A 17775-nucleotide genomic window follows, 5' to 3' on the forward strand; every position below is an offset into this window, starting at 1 on the left:
GGCTTGCTCCCATTGCCTTGGTGATGTCGGCCATCTGGTGGCAGTTGGAGCCTGCTGGGAGCCTCCTCTCCTAGGTGATGAGGGCCCACTGGCATCAGGCTCTAACTGCTGGGCACCCCACGTTTTCTGACTGAGCCCAGTGATGCCAGGACACTCCTGTAAAGTTCCCATCCCCATGCGGATGTGGGCCTTCTGCTCTGTGGTCCCAACGCCTGGGTTGCTCACAGTTTCGTGATGTTGGTTCTCTGGTGTTAGTTCACTCAGGCCTAGATCCCATAGCCTCTGTGCTCTGGGCCGACTGTTGGGAGGTTCCAACTGCTGGATTCTGCCCCTTTTTTATACTTTGGGCCCTGTGTTGTGAGGCTCCTCCTGCCTGCCTCACTCCAAGCCCCTTGGTGATGTAGGTCCTCTGGTTTGAGGCCACATGTGCCGGTTGCCTCACCTTTTAGATATGTGACCCCACTGGTGTGAGGACACTCCTGACTGGTTCCCATCCTCTTGTTGATGTGGGCCCTCTGGTGAGAATCTGACCCTGGCTTGATTCCTCACACTTCTGGGAGGTGGGTCCTCTGCTGTGAGGTCACTCCTGCCTGGGTGGCACACGTCGCCTTGGCCACATGGGCCCTCTGGTTGCAGTTGGAGCGTGCTGGGAGCCTCCTCCCGTCGGTGATGAGGGCCCTCTCGCGTCAGGCCCTAACTGCTGGGCTCCACACATTTTCTGATACGTACTAAGTGGTGCGAGGACACTCCTGCCAGGTTCCCAACCCCATGGGAATGTGGGCCTTCTGTTCTGTGGTCCCAACAGGTGTGTTGTTCACAGTTTCATGATGAGGGGCCCTCTGTTGTGAGTTCACACCAGCCGGGATCCCATAGCCTCGCTGCTCCATGCCGCATACTAGGAGGTTCCAACTGCGGGATTCCTCACCTTTTTTATTCTATGGGCCCTGCTTTGTGAGGCTAGTCCTGCCTGCCTCACTCCGAGCCCCTTAGGGATGTGGATCCTCTGGTTTAGGCCACATGTTCTGGGTTCCTCACCTTTCTATGATTTGGCCTCACTGGTGTGAGGACACTCCTGCCTCGTTCCGATCCCCTTGGTTATGTGGGCCCTCTGGGGAGAGTCTTATACTGGCTGGGTTTCTCACCCTTCTGTGACGTCGGCTCTCTGCTCAGAGGTCACTCCTGCCTGGTTGGCACACGTCACCTTGGCGACTTGTGCCCTCAGTTGGGAGTTGGTGCCTGCTTGGAGTCTCCTCCCCTCGGTAATGAGGGCCCTCTGGCGTCAGGCCCTAACTCCTGGGCTCCCAAAATTTTCTGATGTGTGCCCTGTGGTGTGAGTACACTCCTGCCAGGTTCCCAACCTCATGGGAATGTGGGCCTTCTGCTCTGTGGTCCCAACGGCTGGGTTGCTCACAGTTTCATGATGACGGCCCTCTGTTGTGAGTTCACACTGGCCAGGATCCCATAGCCTCGCTGCACTTTGCCGCCTGTTGGGAGGTTCCAAATGCTGGATTCCTCACATTTTTTATTCTACGGGCCCTGTGTTGTGAGGCTACTCCTGCCTGCCTCACTCCGAGCCCCTTGGAGGTGTGGGTCCTCTGGTTTAGGCCACATGTTCCGGGTTCCTCACCTTTCTATGATTTGGCCACACTGGTGTGAGGACACTCCTGCCTGGTTCCGATCCCCTTGGTGATGTGAGTCCTCTGGTGATAGTCTGATCCTGGCTGGGTTCCTCACCCTTCTGTGAGGTGGGCCCTCTCTCTGAGGCAATTCCTGCCTGGCTGGCACAAGTTGCCTTGGTGAGCTCGGCCCTCTGGTGGCAGTTGGAGCCTACTGGGAACCTCCTCTCCTACGTGATGAGGGCCCTCTGGCATCAGGCTCTAACTGCTGGGCTCCCCACGTTTTCTGATGTGAGCCCAGTGATGCCAGGACACTCTTGTAAGGTTCCCATCCCCATGGGGATGTGTGCCTTCTGTTCTCTTGTCCCAACGCCTGGGTTGCTCACAGTTTCATGATGTTGGCTCCCTGGTGTTAGTTCACCAGGCTTAGATCCCATAGCCTCTGTGCTCTGGGCCGACTGTTGGGAGGTTCCAACTGCTGGATTCTGCCCCTTTTTTATACTTTGGGCCCTGTGTTGTGAGGCTCCTCCTGCCTGCCTCACTCCAAGCCCCTTGGTGATGTAGGTCCTCTGGTTTGAGGCCACATGTGCCGGTTGCCTCACCTTTTAGATATGTGACCCCACTGGTGTGAGGACACTCCTGACTGGTTCCCATCCTCTTGTTGATGTGGGCCCTCTGGTGAGAATCTGACCCTGGCTTGATTCCTCACACTTCTGGGAGGTGGGTCCTCTGCTGTGAGGTCACTCCTGCCTGGGTGGCACACGTCGCCTTGGCCACATGGGCCCTCTGGTTGCAGTTGGAGCGTGCTGGGAGCCTCCTCCCGTCGGTGATGAGGGCCCTCTCGCGTCAGGCCCTAACTGCTGGGCTCCCCACATTTTCTGATACGTACTAAGTGGTGCGAGGACACTCCTGCCAGGTTCCCAACCCCATGGGAATGTGGGCCTTCTGTTCTGTGGTCCCAACAGGTGTGTTGTTCACAGTTTCATGATGAGGGGCCCTCTGTTGTGAGTTCACACCAGCTGGGATCCCATAGCCTCGCTGCTCCATGCCGCATACTAGGAGGTTCCAACTGCGGGATTCCTCACCTTTTTTATTCTATGGGCCCTGCTTTGTGAGGCTAGTCCTGCCTGCCTCACTCCGAGCCCCTTAGGGATGTGGATCCTCTGGTTTAGGCCACATGTTCTGGGTTCCTCACCTTTCTATGATTTGGCCTCACTGGTGTGAGGACACTCCTGCCTCGTTCCGATCCCCTTGGTTATGTGGGCCCTCTGGGGAGAGTCTTATACTGGCTGGGTTTCTCACCCTTCTGTGACGTCGGCTCTCTGCTCAGAGGTCACTCCTGCCTGGTTGGCACACGTCACCTTGGCGACTTGTGCCCTCAGTTGGGAGTTGGTGCCTGCTTGGAGTCTCCTCCCCTCGGTAATGAGGGCCCTCTGGCGTCAGGCCCTAACTCCTGGGCTCCCAAAATTTTCTGATGTGGGCCCTGTGGTGTGAGTACACTCCTGCCAGGTTCCCAACCTCATGGGAATGTGGGCCTTCTGCTCTGTGGTCCCAACGGCTGGGTTGCTCACAGTTTCATGATGAGGGCCCTCTGTTGTGAGTTCACACTGGCCGGGATCCCATAGCCTCGCTGCACTTTGCCGCCTGTTGGGAGGTTCCAAATGCTGGATTCCTCACATTTTTTATTCTACGGGCCCTGTGTTGTGAGGCTACTCCTGCCTGCCTCACTCCGAGCCCCTTGGAGGTGTGGGTCCTCTGGTTTAGGCCACATGTTCCGGGTTCCTCACCTTTCTATGATTTGGCCACACTGGTGTGAGGACACTCCTGCCTGGTTCCGATCCCCTTGGTGATGTGAGTCCTCTGGTGATAGTCTGATCCTGGCTGGGTTCCTCACCCTTCTGTGAGGTGGGCCCTCTCTCTGAGGCAATTCCTGCCTGGCTGGCACAAGTTGCCTTGGTGAGCTCGGCCCTCTGGTGGCAGTTGGAGCCTACTGGGAACCTCCTCTCCTACGTGATGAGGGCCCTCTGGCATCAGGCTCTAACTGCTGGGCTCCCCACGTTTTCTGATGTGAGCCCAGTGATGCCAGGACACTCTTGTAAGGTTCCCATCCCCATGGGGTTGTGTGCCTTCTGTTCTCTTGTCCCAACGCCTGGGTTGCTCACAGTTTCATGATGTTGGCTCCCTGGTGTTAGTTCACCAGGCTTAGATCCCATAGCCTCTGTGCTCTGGGCCGTCTGCTGGGAGGTTCCAACTGCAGGATTCCTCACCATTTTTATACTTCGGTCCCTGTGTTGTGAGGCTCCTCCTGCCTGCCTCACTGCGAGCCCCTTGTTGATGTAGGTCCTCTGGTTTGAGGCCACATGTGCCGGTTGCCTCACCTTTTAGTGATGTGGTCCCACTGGTGTGAGGACACTCCTGCCTGGTTCCCATCCCCTTGGTGATGTGGGCCCTCTGGTGAGAGTCTGATCCTGATTGTGTTCCTCACACTTCTGTGAGGTGGGCCCTCTGCTCTGAGGTCACTCCTGCCTGGCTTGCACACACCTCCATGGCGACGTTGGCACTCTGGTGGCAGTTGGAGCCTGCTGAGAGCCTCCTTCCCTCGGTGATGAGGGCCTTCTGGCGTCAGGCCCTAACTGCTGGGTACCCACATATTGTGATACATGCTAAGTGGTGTGAGGACACTCCTGCCAGGTTCCCATCCCTATTGGGATGTGGGCCTTGTGCTCTGAGGTCCCAACGTCTGGGTTGCTCACAGTTTCATGATGTGGCCCTCTGCTCTGTGTTCACTGTGGTCTGGATCCCATAGTCTCGGTGCTCTGGGCTGCCTGCTGGCAGGTTCCTACTGCTGGTTTCCTGACATTTTTTATTCTATGGGCCCTGTGTTGTGTGGCTACTCTTGCCTACCTCACTCCGAGGCCATTGGACATGTGGGTCCTCTGGTTTAGGCCACATGTGCTGGGTTCCTCACCTTTCTATGATGTGACCACACTGGTGTGAGGACACTCCTGCCTGGTTCCGATCCCCTTGGTGATGTGGGCCCTCTGGTGAGAGTCTTATCCTGGCTGGGTTCCTCACCCGTCTGTGAGGTAGGCCCTCTGCTGTGAGGTCACTCCTGCCTGGCTGGCAAACGTTACCTTGGTGACGTGTGCCCTCAGTTGGGAATTGGTGCCTGCTTGGAGTCTCCTCCCCTCGGTAATGAGGGCCCTCTGGCGTCAGGCCCTAACTCCTGGCTCCCAAATTTTCTGATGTGCGCCCTGTGGTGCGAGTACACTCCTGGCAGGTTCCCAACCACATGGGAATGTGGGCCTTCAGCTCTGAGGTCCCAACGCCTGTGTTGCTCACAGTTTCATGATGAGAGCCCTCTGTTGTGAGTTCACTCAGGCGTGGATCCCATAGCCTCCCTGCTCCTGGCCGCCTGCTGGGAGGTTCCAACTGCGGGATTCCTTACGTTTTTTATTCTATAGGAACTGTTTTGAGGCTCCTCCTGCCTGCCTCACACCCAGCCCCTTGGTGATGTGTGTTCTCTGGTTTGAGGCCACGTGTGCTGGGTCCCTCCCCTTTCGATGATGTGGGTCCATTGGTGTGAGAACACTCCTGCCTGGTTCCCAACCCCTTGGTGATGTGGGCCCTCTGCTGAGTCTGATCTTTGTTGGGATCCTCAACTTCTGTGAGGTGGGCGCTCTGCTCTGAGGTCACTACTGCCTGGCTGGCACACCCCGCCTTGGTGACGTCGGCCCTTTGGTGGCAGTTGGAGCCTGCTGGGAGCTTCCTCCCGTCAGTCATGAGGGCCCTCTGGCGTCAGGCCATAACTGCTGGGCACCCACATTTTATGATACGTGCTAAGTGGTGCGAGGACACTCCTGCCAAGTTCCCATCCCCATGGAGATGTGGGCCTTCTGCTCTGAGGTCCCAACGCCTGGGTTGCTCAGAGTTTCATGATGTGGGTCCTCTGCTGTGAGTTCACTGTGGCCTGGATCACATAGACTCAGTGCTCTGGGCCGCCTGCTGGGAGGTTCCAACTGCTGGATTCCTCACATTTTTTATCCTATGGGCCCTGTGTTGTGAGGCTCCTCCTGCCTGCCTCACTCCGAGCCCCTTGGAGATGTGGGTCCTCTGGTTTAGGCCACATGTTCCCGGATCCTCACCTTGCTATGATGTGGCCACACTGGTGTGAGGACACTCCTGCCTGGTTCCGATCCCCTTGCTGATGTGAGTCCTCTGGTGATAATCTGATCCTGTCTGGGTTCCTCACCCTTCTGTGAAGTGGGCCCTCTGCTGTGAGGTAACTCCTGCCTGGCTTGCTCTCATTGCTTTGGTGACGTCGGCCCTTTGGTGGCAGTTGTAGCCTGCTGGGAGCCTCCTCTCCTCCCTGATGAGGGCCCTCTGGTGTCAGGCTCTAACTGCTGGGCTCCCCACGTTTTCTGATGTGAGCCCAGTGATGCCAGGACAATCCTGTAAGGTTCTCATCCCCAAGGAGATGTGGGCCTTCTGCTCTGAGGTCCCAACGCCTTGGTTGCTCACAGTTTCATGATGTTGGCCCTCTGATGTTAGTTCACTCAGGCCTAGATCCCATGGCCTCTGTGCTCTGGGCTGCCTGCTGGGAGTTTCCAACTGCTGGATTCCTCACCTTTTTTATTCTTTGACCCCTGTGTTGTGAGACTGCTCCAGCCTGCGTCACTCCCAGCCCCTTGGTGATGTAGGTACTCTGGTTTGAAGCCACATGTGCCGGTCTCCTCACCTTTTAGTGATGTGGCCCTACTGGTTTGAGGACACTCCTGCCTGGTTCCCATCCCCTTGGTGATGTGGGCACTCTGGTGAGAGTCTGATCCTGGCTGGGTTCCTCACGCTTCTGTGAGGTAGGCCCTCTGCTCTGAGGTCACTCCTGCCTGGCTGTCACACGTCACCTTGGCGACATGGGCCCTAAGTTGGGAGATGGTACCTGCTTGGAGTCTCCTCCCCTTGGTAATGAGGGCCCTCTGGCGTCAGGCCCTAACTTCTGGGCTCCCAAAATTCTCTGATGTGTGCCCTGTGGTGCGAGTACACTTAGGCCATGTTCCCAACCACATGGGAATGTGGGCCTTCTGCTCTGAGGTCCCAACGCCTGGGTTGCTCACAGTTTCATGATGAGGGCCCTCTGTTTTGAGTTCAGTCAGGTCTGGATCCCATAGCCTCGCTGCTCCTGTCCGACAGCTGGGAGGTTCCAACTGCGGGATTCCTCACCATTTTTATTCTATGGTCCCTATGTTTTGAGGCTCCTCCTGCCTGCCTCACTCCCAGCCCCTTGGTGATGTGTGTCCTCTGGTTTGAGGCCACGTGCGCTGGGTCACTCACATTTCGGTGATGAGGCCCCACTGGTGTGAGGACCCTCCAGCCTGGTTCCCATTCCCTTGGAGATGTGGGCCCTCTGGTGAGAGTCTGATCCATTTTGGGTTCCGCACACTTTTGTGAGGTGGGCCATCTGATGTGAGGTCACTCCTGCCTGACTGGCTCACGTCGCCTTGGAGATGTGGGCCCTCTGTTGGCCACTAAAGCATGCTGGGAGCCTCCTACCCTTTTTAATGAGGGCCCTGGAGAAAACACATATGCACTTTTTGACCAAGTGCATCATTGCCGAGTATCTGCCTCTTCTCCTATGCTTTCAGAGCACTTCCCGTCTACCTTCTGAAATCACATTCCTGGAATTCTGCCCCGCTTTCAAGTCCTCTTCGCAGCCTTACTTCAATATATTTTTGTATGATACCTGTCATTTACAACTCTGCAGGTTTGTTAATTATAGTGTCCTTGAGCTCCATTCTTCAACTTGCTTTCTTGTGAGCTGGCTGCAAAACCGCAGGATTGTTTCAGGGCCTAATCTGGTTTCGGAATGTCATGCTGAGTCTTTGCTAAACTCCTATTTCTGGTGGGAAATGAGCATTAAATTTGCCCGTGCAGACACCTACATCTAGTTTCTCATTGGTTCTCCCTATTCCTGTTCATCTTGCGCAGAAATTGCAAACTGTGCCAAACAGGAGGTTAAAGGCACTGACTCTCCAAGTGGGGAGAGTGTTAGTAAAGGGTCTGGAATTGTGAACCCGAGTAAAAGGGGACGGAAACTGAGATGCATTTGAAAACGTTTCCCGGTCACACGGTGCACCATACTGTGGGTTTCCCATTCATGTTTTAGCTGAAGGAAGGATCGCTTAAACCTGGAGAGTTGGGACCCATGGAATGGGTATCATGCAGTATGACTTCAAATGGTCTGCATTTGCTCATCAAACGTCACCAATGCTATCAGCCCGAAGTGTCCAACCTTATGTCTCACTCAGCTCTGGGTTTAGATGAGGTAAATCCAGGTTGCATCACAAGCCCTGAATGAATTATGTAAGAATTTCTCTCTATTTCACTGTCATTGTGTTTCGTTTTTGTAATTCATTTTGATAATGGGATTTATCGGATTTTCTCTGCTGCATTCATGCAGCTGTACACACGCTTGATTCTCTTATGGAGATATATAATTCCATGGGTTTGAAGATACTTACTTGTCAGGGGTATTCCTAGTCGTTGAATATAGGGTGTTTAGCCCATTTCGTTGAACAAGGGGTAGGTCTTGACTATTACATATTTGACTTATGGAATGGTATCTGTGCTAATTTCTATCTCTGGTTTTATGCAGCACCCCAAATCACCTATCCCCTTAAGCAAACATAAGTTGGTTTTCTAAATTTGAGACCCTGTTCTGTTTTATACTTCAGTTCATGTGTAGCCAAGATTACATTCCGTGTATTAGTGATATCTTATGACGTTTCATTTTATGTGTGACTTATTTCACTTAGAATCATCGTACCTGAATCCACTCATTATGCCACGACGGGCCTGATGACATAGATTTCATTGGTGAGTGATATTCCATTGTACGTACGTACCACAACTTCTTTCTCCATTTTTCGCTTTCTGGGATATTTAACTTGTACCGTAGACGAGGTTCTTGTAAACAGAGCCGTCTGAAACTTTGGCGTGGCTGTGTGTTTTTGATTTTAATTTCCCTAAGCTATAGGACCATAAGTGGAAGTGCCGTAGGCTCCGTTGCTTTGTTTTTTAGGTGTTTCAGGAAACACAACACACTTCTCCAGAGTGGCTGTTGGCAATTTACATCCCACCCATGGGCATAACAAGGCTCCCGGTTCTCCATGGCCTGTGCTGCCTTTCTGGGTTTTACACTTTTTTCAGATGGCCCTTTTGACCGGGGGGCAGTGAGACTTCAATGTAGTGCAGATTTCTTTAACATGCTTGCTTGGTTGGCCAAAAAGGGCGTATGCGTTTTTTCCTGAATATATTCAGGAAAAAACGCATACGCCCTTTTTGGCCAAGAGCATCATTGTCGACGTTCTGCCTCTTTTCCTATGCTTTAAATGCAATTCCAGTCTACCCCCTGAAATCGTTTTCCTGCAATTCTGCCCCGCTTTCAAGTCCTCTTCGCAGCCTTCCTTCAATATATTTTTGGATGATAGCTGTCATTTATAACTCTGCAGGTTTGTGAATTACAGTGCCCCTGAGCTCCTTACTTCAAATCGCTTTCTTTTGAGCTGGCCGCAAACCCGAAGGATTGCTTCAGGCCCTAATCTGGTTCCGGCCCGCCATGCTGAGCGTTTGGTTAATTCCTCTTCCTGGTTGGAAATGAGCGTTAAATTTGCCCGTGCAGACACCTACAGCTAGTCTCTCATTGGTTCTCCCTATTCCTGTTCATCTTGCGCAGAAATTGCAAACTGTGCAAAACAGGAGGTTAAAGGCACTGACTCTCCAAGTGGGGAGAGTGTTAGTAAAGGGTCTGGAATTGTGAACCCGAGTAAAAGGGGACGAAAACTGAGATGCATTTGAAAACGTTTCCCGGTCACACGGTGCACCATATTGTGGGTTTCCCATGCATGTTTTAGCTGAAGGAAGAATCGCTTAAACCTGGAGAGTTGGGACCCATGGAATGGGTACCATGCAGTATGACTTCAAATGGTCTGCATTTGCTCATCGAACCTCACCAATGCTATCAGCCCGAAGTGTCCAACCTTATGTCTCACTCAGCTCTGGGTGTAGATGAGGTAAATCCAGGTTGCATCACAAGCCCTGAATGAATTATTTAGGAATTGCTCTCTATTTCACTGTCATTGTGTTTTGTTTTTGTAATTCATTTTGATAATGGGATTTATCGGATTTTCTCTGCTGCCTTCATGCAGCTGTACACACGCTTGGTTCTCTTATGGAGACATATAAATCCATGGGTTTGAAGTTTCTTACTAGTCAGGTGTATTCCTAGGCGTTGAATATAGGGTGCTTAGCCCATTTCGTTGAGCAAGGGTTAGGTCATGACTATTACATATTTGACGTATGGAATGGTATCTGTGCTAATTTCTATCTCTGCTTTTATGCAGCACCCCAACTCACCTTTCCCCTTAAGCAAACATAAATTGGTTTTCTAAATTTGAGACCCTGTTTTGTTTTTTAATACAGTTCATGTGTAGCCAAGATTACATTCCGTGTATTAGTGATATCTTATGATGTTTCATTTTCTGTGTGACATATTTCACTTAGAATCATCGTACCTGAATCCACTCATTATGCCACGACGGGCCAGATGACATAGATTTCATTGGTGAGTGATATTCCATTGTACGTACGTACCACAACTTCTTTATCCATTTTACGCTTTCTGGGATATTTAACTTGAACTGTAGATGAGGTTCTTGTAAACACAGCCGTCTGAAACTTTGGGGTGGCTGTGTGTTTTTGATTTTAATTTCCCTAAGCTATAGGAGCATAAGTGGAAGTGCCGTAGGCTCTGTTCCTTTGTTTTTTAGGTGTTTCAGGAAACACAACACACTTCTCCAGAGTGGCTGTTGGCAATTTACATCCCACCCATCAGCATAACAAGGCTCCCTGTTCTCCATGCCTTGTCCTGAACTTCTGGATTTTACACTTTTTTCAGATGGCCCTTTTGACCGGGGGGCAGTGAGACTTCATTGTAGTGCAGATTTCTTTAACATGCTTGCTTGGTTGGCCAAAAAGGGCGTATGCGTTTTTGCCTGAATATATTCAGGAAAAAACGCATACGCCCTTTTTGGCCAAGTGCATCATTGTCGACGTTCTGCCTCTTTTCCTATGCTTTAAATGCAATTCCAGTCTACCCCCTGAAATCGTTTTCCTGCAATTCTGCCCCGCGTTCAAGTCCTCTTCGCAGCCTTCCTTCAATATATTTTTGGACGATAGCTGTCATTTATAACTCTGCAGGTTTGTGAATTACAGTGCCCCAGAGCTCCTTTCTTCAAATCTCTTTCCTGTGAGCTGGCCGCAAACCCGCAGGATTGCCTCAGGCCCTAATCTGGTTCCGGCACGGCATGCTGAGCGTTTGGTTAATTCCTCTTCCTGGTTGGAAATGAGCGTTAAATTTGCCCGTGCAGACACCTACAGCTAGTCTCTCATTGGTTCTCCCTATTCCTGTTCATCTTGCGCAGAAATTGCAAACTGTGCCAAACAGCAGGTTAAAGGCATTGACTCTCCAAGTGGAGAGAGTGTTAGTAAAGGGTCTGGAATTGTGAACCCGAGTAAAAGGGGACGAAAACTGAGATGCATTTGAAAACGTTACCCGGTCACACGGTGCACCATACTGTGTGTTTCCCATGCATGTTTTAGCTGAAGGAAGAATCGCGTAAACCTGGAGAGTTGGGACCCATGGAATGGGTACCATGCAGTATGACTTCAAATGGTCTGCATTTGCTCATCGAACCTCACCAATGCTATCAGCCCGAAGTGTCCAACTTTATGTCTCACTCAGCTCTGGGTGTAGATGAGGTAAATCCAGGTTGCATCACAAGCCCTGAATGAATTATTTAAGAATTGCTCTCTATTTCACTGTCATTGTGTTTTGTTTTTGTAATTCATTTTGATAATGGGATTTTTCGGATTTTCTCTGCTGCCTTCATGCAGCTGTACACACGCTTGATTCTCTTATGGAGACATATAAATCCATGGGTTTGAAGATTCTTTCTAGTCAGGTGTATTCCTAGGCGTTGAATATAGGGTGTTTAGCCGATTTCGTTGAGCAAGGGGTAGGTCTTGACTATTACATATTTGACGTATGGAATGGTATCTGTGCTAATTTCTATCTCTGGTTTTATGCAGCACCCCAACTCACCTTTCCCCTTAAGCAAACATAAGTTGGTTTTCTAAATTTGAGACCCTGTTCTGTTTTGTAATTCAGTTCATGTGTAGCCAAGATTACATTCGGTGTATTAGTGATATCTTATGATGTTTCATTTTCGTGTGACTTATTTCTCTTAGAATCATCGTACCTGAAACCACTCATTATGCCACGACGGGCCAGATGACATAGATTTCATTGGTGAGTGATATTCCATTGTACGTACGTACCACAACTTCTTTATCCATTTTACGCTTTCTGGGATATTTAACTTGAACTGTAGATGAGGTTCTTGTAAACAGAGCCGTCTGAAACTTTGGGGTGGCTGTGTGTTTTTGATTTTAATTTCCCTAATCTATAGGACCATAAGTGGAAGTGCCGTAGGCTCCGTTCCTTTGTTTTTTAGGTGTTTCAGGAAACACCATACACTTCTCCAGAGTGGCTGTTGGCAATTTACATCCCACCCTTAAGCATAACAAGGCTCCCTGTTCTCCATGCCCTGTGCTGCACTTCTGGATTTTACACTTTTTTCAGATGGCCCTTTTGACCGGGGGGCAGTGAGACTTCATTGTAGTGCAGATTTCTTTAACATGCTTGCTTGGTTGGCCAAAAAGGGCGTATGCGTTTTTTCCTGAATATATTCAGGAAAATACGCATACGCCTTTTGGCCAAGTGCATCATTGTCGACGTTCTGCCTGTTTTCCTATGCTTTAAATGCAATTCCATTCTACCTTCTGAAATCGTTTTCCTGCAATTCTGCCCCGCTTTCAAGTCCTCTTCACAGCCTTACTTCAATATATTTTTGGACGATAGCTGTCATTTATAACTCTGCAGGTTTGTGAATTACAGTGCCCCTGAGCGCCTTTCTTCAAATTGCTTTCTTTTGAGCTGGCCGCAAACCCGCAGGATTGCTTCAGGCCCTAATCTGGTTCCGGCCCGCCATGCTGAGCGTTTGGTTAATTCCTCTTCCTGGTTGGAAATGAGCATTAAATTTGCCCGTGCAGACACCTACAGCTAGTCTCTCATTGGTTCTCCCTATTCCTGTTCATCTTGCGCAGAAATTGCAAACTGTGCAAAACAGGAGGTTAAAGGCACTGACTCTCCAAGTGGGGAGAGTGTTAGTAAAGGGTCTGGAATTGTGAACCCGAGTAAAAGGGGACGAAAACTGAGATGCCTTTGAAAACGTTTCCTGGTCACACGGTGCACCATACTGTGGGCTTCCCATGCATGCTTTAGCTGGAGAAAGAATCGCTTAAACCTGGAGAGTTGGGACCCATGGAATGGGTACCATGCAGTATGACTTCAAATGGTCTGCATTTGCTCATCGAACCTCACCAATGCTATCAGCCCGAAGTGTCCAACCTTATGTCTCACTCAGCTCTGGGTGTAGATGAGGTCAATCCAGGTTGCATCACAAGCCCTGAATGAATTATTTAAGAATTGCTCTCTATTTCACTGTCATTGTGTTTTGTTTTTGTAATTCATTTTGATAATGGGATTTATCGGATTTTCTCTGCTGCCTTGATGCAGCTGTACAGACGCTTGATTCTCTTATGGAGACATATAAATCCATGGGTTTGAAGTTTCTTACTAGTCAGGTGTATTCCTAGGCGTTGAATATAGGGTGCTTAGCCCATTTCGTTGAGCAAGGGGTAGGTCTTGACTATTACATATTTGACGTATGGAATGGTATCTGTGCTAATTTCTATCTCTGGTTTTATGCAGCACCCCAACTCACCTTTCCCCTTAAGCAAACATAAGTTGGTTTTCTAAATTTGAGACCCTGTTCTGTTTTGTATTTCAGTTCATGTGTAGCGAAGATTACATTCGGTGTATTAGAGATAACTTATGATGTTTCATTTTCTTTGTGACTATTTCTCTTAGAATCATCGTACCTGAATCCACTCATTATGCCACGACGGGCCAGATGACATAGATTTCATTGGTGAGTGATATTCCATTGTACGTACGTACCACAACTTCTTTATCCATTTTTCGCTTTCTGGGATATTTAACTTGTACCGTAGACGAGGTTCTTGTAAACAGAGCCGTCTGAAATTTTGGGGTGGCTGTGTGTTTTTGATTTTAATTTCCCTAAGCTATAGGACCATAAGTGGAAGTGCCGTAGGCTCCGTTGCTTTGTTTTTTAGGTGTTTCAGGAAACACCATACACTTCTCCAGAGTGGCTATTGGCAACTTACATCCCACCCATGAGCATAACAAGGCTCCCTGTTCTCCATGGCCTGTGCTGCCTTTCTGGATTTTACACTTGTTTCAGATGTCCCTTTTGCCCTGGGGGCAGTGAGACTTCATTGTAGTGCAGATTTCTTTAACATGCTTGCTTGGTTGGCCAAAAAGGGCGTATGCGTTTTTGCCTGAATATATTCAGGAAAAAACGCATACGCACCTTTTGGCCAAGTGCATCATTGTCGACGTTCTGCCTCTTTTCCTATGCTTTAAATGCAATTCCAGTCTACCCCCTGAAATCGTTTTCCTGCAATTTTGCCCCGCTTTCAAGTCCTCTTCGCAGCCTTCCTTCAATATATTTTTGGACGATAGCTGTCATTTATAACTCTGTAGGTTTTGAATTAGAGTGCCCCGGAGCTCCTTTCTTCAAATCGCTTTCTTGTGAGCTGGCCGCAAACCCGCAGGATTGCTTCAGGCCCTAATCTGGTTCCGGCACGGCATGCTGAGCATTTGGTTAATTCCTCTTCCTGGTTGGAAATGAGCGTTAAATTTGCCCGTGCAGACACCTACAGCTAGTCTCTCATTGGTTCTCCCTATTCCTTTTCATCTTGCGCAGAAATTGCAAACTGTGCCAAACAGGAGTTTAAAGGCACTGACTCTCCAAGTGGGGAGAGTGTTAGTAAAGTGTCTCGAATTTTGAACCCGAGTAAAAGGGGACGAAAACTGAGATGCATTTGAAAACGATTCCCGGTCACACGGTGCACCATACTGTTCGTTTCCCATGCATGTTTTAGCTGAAGAAAGAATCCCTTAAACTTGGAGAGTTGGGACCCATGGAATGGGTACCATGCTGTATGACTTCAAAGGGTCTGCATTTGCTCATCGAACCTCACCAATGCTATCAGCCCGAAGTGCCCAACCTTATGTCTCACTCAGCTCTGGGTGTAGATGTGGTAAATCCAGGTTGCATCACAAGCCCTGAATGAATTATTTAAGAATTGCTCTCTATTTCACTGTCCTTGGGTTTTGTTTGTGTAATTCATTTTGATAATGGGATTTATCGGATTTTCTCTGCTGCATTCATGCCGCTGTACACACGCTTCATTCTCTTACGGAGACATATAAATCCATGGGTTTGAAGATTCTTACTAGTCAGGTGTATTCCTAGGCGTTGAATATGGGGTGTTTAGTCCATTTCGTTGAGCAAGGGGTAGGTCTTGACTATTACATATTTGGCTTATGGAAAGGTATCTGTGCTAATTTCTATCTCTGGTTTTATGCAGCACCCCAACTCACCTTTCCCCTTAAGCAAGCATAAGTTGGTTTTCTAAATTTGAGACCCTGTTCTGTTTTGTAATTCAGTTCATGTGTAGCCAAGTTTACATTCCGTGTAGTAGTGATATCTTATGATGTTTCATTTTCTGTGTGACTTATTTCACTTAGAATCATCGTACCTGAATCCACTCATTATGCCGCGACGGGCCTGATGACATAGATTTCATTGCTGTGTTATATTCCATTGTACGTACGTACCACAACTTCTTTATCCATTTTTCACATTCTGGGATATTTAACTTGTACCGTAGACGAGGTTCTTGTAAACAGAGCCGTCCGACACTTTGGGGTGGCTGTGTGTTTTTGATTTTAATTTCCCTAAGCTGTAGGACCATAAGTGGAAGTGCCGTAGGCTCCGTAGCTTTGTTTTTTCGGTGTTCCTGGAAACACCATACACTTCTCCAGAGTGGCTGTTGGCAATTTACATCCCGCCCATCAGCATAACAAGGCTCCCTGTTCTCCATGGCCTGTGCTGCCTTTCTGGATTTTACACTTTTTTCAGATGGCCCTTTTGACCGGGGGGCAGTGAGACTTCATTGTAGTGCAGATTTCTTTAACATGCTTGCTTGGTTGGCCAAAAAGGGCGTATGCGTTTTTTCCTGAATATATTCAGGAAAAAACGCATACGCCCTTTTTGGCCAAGAGCATCATTGTCGACGTTCTGCCTCTTTTCCTATGCTTTAAATGCAATTCCCGTCTACCCCCTGAAATCGTTTTCCTGCAATTCTGCCCCACTTACAAGTCGTCTTCGCAGCCTTCCTTCAATATATTTTTGGACGATAGCTGTCATTTATAACTCTGCAGGTTTGTGAGTTACAGTGCCCCTGAGCTCATTTCTTCAACTCGCTATCTTGTGAGCTGGCCGCAATCCCACACGATTGCCTCAGGCCCTAATCTGGTTCCGGCACGGCATGCTGAGCCTTTGGTTAATTCCTCTTCCTGGTGGGAAATGAGCGTTAAATTTGCCCGTGCAGACACCTAGAGCTAGTCTCTCATTGGTTCTCCCTATTCCTTTTCATCTTGCGCAGAAATTGCAAAATGTGCCCAACAGGAGGTTAAAGGCACTGACTCTCCAAGTGGGGAGAGTGTTCGTAAAGGGTCTGGAATGGTGAACCCGAGTAAAAGGGGACGAAAACTGAGATGCATTTGAAAACGTTTGCCAGTCACACGGTGCACCATACTGTGGGTTTCCCATGCATGTTTTAGCTGAAGGAAGAATCCCTTAAACTTGGAGAGTTGGGACCCATGGAATGGGTACCATGCTGTATGACTTCAAAGGGTCTGCATTTGCTCATCGAACCTCACCAATGCTATCAGCCCGAAGTGCCCAACCTTATGTCTCACTCAGCTCTGGGTGTAGATGTGGTAAATCCAGGTTGCATCACAAGCCCTGAATGAATTATTTAAGAATTGCTCTCTATTTCACTGTCCTTGGGTTTTGTTTGTGTAATTCATTTTGATAATGGGATTTATCGGATTTTCTCTGCTGCATTCATGCCGCTGTACACACGCTTCATTCTCTTACGGAGACATATAAATCCATGGGTGTGAAGATTCTTACTAGTCAAGTGTATTCCTAGGCGTTGAATATGTGGTGTTTAGTCCATTTCGTTGAGCAAGGGGTAGGTCTTGACTATTACATATTTGGCTTATGGAAAGGTATCTGTGCTAATTTCTATCTCTGGGTTTATGCAGCACCCCAACTCACCTTTCCCCTTAAGCAAGAATAAGTTGGTTTTCTAAATTTGAGACCCTGTTCTGTTTTGTAATTCAGTTCATGTGTAGCCAAGTTTACATTCCGTGTAGTAGTGATATCTTATGATGTTTCATTTTCTGTGTGACTTATTTCACTTAGAATCATCGTACCTGAATCCACTCATTATGCCGCGACGGGCCTGATGACATAGATTTCATTGCTGTGTTATACTCCATTGTACGTACGTACCACAACTTCTTTATCCATTTTTCACATTCTGGGATATTTAACTTGTACCGTAGACGAGGTTCTTGTAAACAGAGCCGTCCGACACTTTGGGGTGGCTGTGTGTTTTTGATTTTAATTTCACTAAGCTGTAGGACCATAAGTGGAAGTGCCGTAGGCTCCGTAGCTTTGTTTTTTCGGTGTTCCGGGAAACACCATACACTTCTCCAGAGTGGCTGTTGGCAATTTACATCCCGCCCATCAGCATAACAAGGCTCCCTGTTCTCCATGGCCTGTGCTGCCTTTCTGGATTTTACACTTTTTTCAGATGGCCCTTTTGACCGGGGGGCAGTGAGACTTCATTGTAGTGCAGATTTCTTTAACATGCTTGCTTGGTTGGCCAAAAAGGGTGTATGCGTTTTTTCCTGAATATATTCAGGAAAAAACGCATACGCCCTTTTTGGCAAGTGCATCATTGTCGACGTTCTGCCTCTTTTCCTATGCTTTAAATGCAATTCCCGTCTACCCCCTGAAATCGTTTTCCTGCAAAT

Source organism: Delphinapterus leucas, chromosome 7 (assembly GCF_059928025.1).
Source record: "Delphinapterus leucas isolate spDelLeu-1000000601 "Yukka" chromosome 7, BTC_Dleu_Yukka2, whole genome shotgun sequence".
In the NCBI taxonomy this organism is placed as follows: domain Eukaryota; kingdom Metazoa; phylum Chordata; class Mammalia; order Artiodactyla; family Monodontidae; genus Delphinapterus; species Delphinapterus leucas.